Source organism: Galeopterus variegatus, unplaced genomic scaffold (assembly GCF_000696425.1).
Source record: "Galeopterus variegatus unplaced genomic scaffold, G_variegatus-3.0.2 Scaffold6316, whole genome shotgun sequence".
Classification (NCBI taxonomy): domain Eukaryota; kingdom Metazoa; phylum Chordata; class Mammalia; order Dermoptera; family Cynocephalidae; genus Galeopterus; species Galeopterus variegatus.
In genome coordinates, this window is record NW_007732427.1 from 61605 (window position 1) to 63772 (window position 2168).

Consider the following 2168-nt stretch of genomic DNA (forward strand, 5'->3'; position numbering starts at 1 on the left):
CTTTACAGAAGACAGAAGACATCTCACACCCTAGCTGATGTTCCCTGATCTGGGGACCTGCTGGAGGCTACATGCAGCTCTGGTTTCACTTCTAAGCTTGCACTTAGGACAACTGAGAACAGTATTGATTTTCTCCCATTCCTCACAACATCAGAAAAGACTCAAAATAAACATGGAATCTGGAATTTTTGTTTAACTAAACTTTGTGCCATTTAAAAATGGAGCAATAAATTCACCATTTGAACAGAAAGAATTGTACCCAGAAGTACAATTCAGGTCTTTCCTACCTAACTTTAGTGTGGGACCCCAAAATGCAGTAGAGCTCTAAAATCGCTTTCAGATCTAAACTATATAATTCTATGTTTTAGCCTAGCTAGTTGTCCTTTCCAACATAGTATAAATTATTTTTAAAGTAGTGATTCTCCCTCTCTTTCTCTCTCTTTTTTTTTTGACTGGACTAAGTGGCTTTATAAGAGAGAACCAAGATTACTAAGGACTTGAGTTGGTATTGGGTCCCTTGTTCTTGCCAAAGGTGGACACAACATTGACAAAGTGCTGATTGTACTCCTCCTCCCCCCTCCCCCTCCCCCTCCTGTTTGGCCACCTTGAAAGTCTGACCTCTCACTTTTCCAGCACAGGCTGAGGAACAATGAACTTTACTTCCAAGCATGCGGCTGGCTACTTCCAGAGGGGTCAGGACCTCCACCCCACACTAGCCTGGGGTAGCCTCATCCTCCAGAGCATGCCTGCCAGGAGCATGACTTGATCTTCCAGGGCCACACCCTCCAGTGAAGCTACATGAGCCTTGATCTGGGCAACCATCTCCTGGCTGGTCATCTCAAAGGTGTGTAGCTCCTGGGCATGGACAAAGGGCTTCACATCAGCGACCGAACCGTGGCCCCTGCTGCTGCTACTGTGAAGATGGAGTCGAGAAAGAGCAAAGCAGTAGTTCTCAACTGGGGGCACTTTTGCCTCCTAGGGAACATGTGAAAATATTTGGAGACATTTATGGTTGTCACAAGAAATTCCGGCGCTGGAATGCTACTAGCATCTTGTGCGTGGAGCCCAGAGATGCTGCTGAACTTCATGCTGTGCACAGGACAGCCGCTCACAAGAAAGATAGACTGATATCAAAATGTCAGTAGTGCCGAGGTAGAGAAACCCATGAATGAGTGAATGCAGGAAGGAATGATATGGGTTAGGAAAGGGAACTTGTTATGAGTGAAAGCTAGTAGTTGTATTCCCTGGGAACGTTTTGCTGGTTGCCTAGTTGCAATTTTGCAATGTTATTATTACTTAAGAGGAAGCAAAGCATGCTCAGACCGAGTAGGAGACACAGATGTGAACCTTTTTATAAGGTTCCTCTGCCAAGGACGTGCAGGCATAAAATTTGTACATTTATACAAGTAGAAGACAAAATTTAAATGATCTGTCTTCTTTGTTTTACTTTATTTCTGAAAGAAGCACTCATAAGAAATTCTCTTTGCCTTAGGCATAGCAAAAGAATTCTCTGATGGGAACTCCTCATCATACCAGGAAATAATTAATGCACCAGTGGAAAGCTCTGCATACTTTTCTGCTGGAGGTTCATGTTCACACATACTAGGCCAGGGCGTTGCCTATAAATGTTCGATATTCAAAAGTGTAGGCCAGCAGTTGGAGCACCACCTGGGAGCTAGTTAGAAATGCAGAATCCTGGGCCCTGCCTGGATCTACTGAATCAGTCTGCTTTGTAACCAGATCCTTCAGGTATTCCTATGCATGTTAAAGATCAAGAAGCATTGCTGGACAATCTTATTCCATGGTAATACATTTTTGAGACTGTGAATAAAATGGATTTTACTCTTATCAAAATATGTGGGCATTTGTTATGACTAGTGATGTTGCATTTGGGAAAGTTGGTTTATCTCTTGGGCTTCACTATTCTCATTTCTAAAAAAAGGGAGTGAAAATGAGAGGATCTCTAAATTTGTTTCTAATTTAAAAAATATAATGTTTCCCCCCAATGTAAGCACAATCCATAATTGTCTGGGTTGTTCCAGTGAGTGTAAACGTAAGAAATGGAGGGTCTCTGGCCAGTACATGCCATAGATGCACAGAGTTCTGTGAATAAACAGTCACTGAAGCCTTATGCAATTCCACCTCCAGACTCGAAACTGAGCCTACTG

The 2168-nt window shown here is 42.9% G+C and overlaps 1 pseudogene; it reads right to left on the reverse strand.

The window, feature by feature from the left end:
- Positions 1 to 489: 489 nt before the first annotated feature.
- Positions 490 to 1601, reverse strand: LOC103606116 (annotated as a pseudogene).
- Between the last annotated feature and the right edge of the window lie 567 nt (positions 1602 to 2168).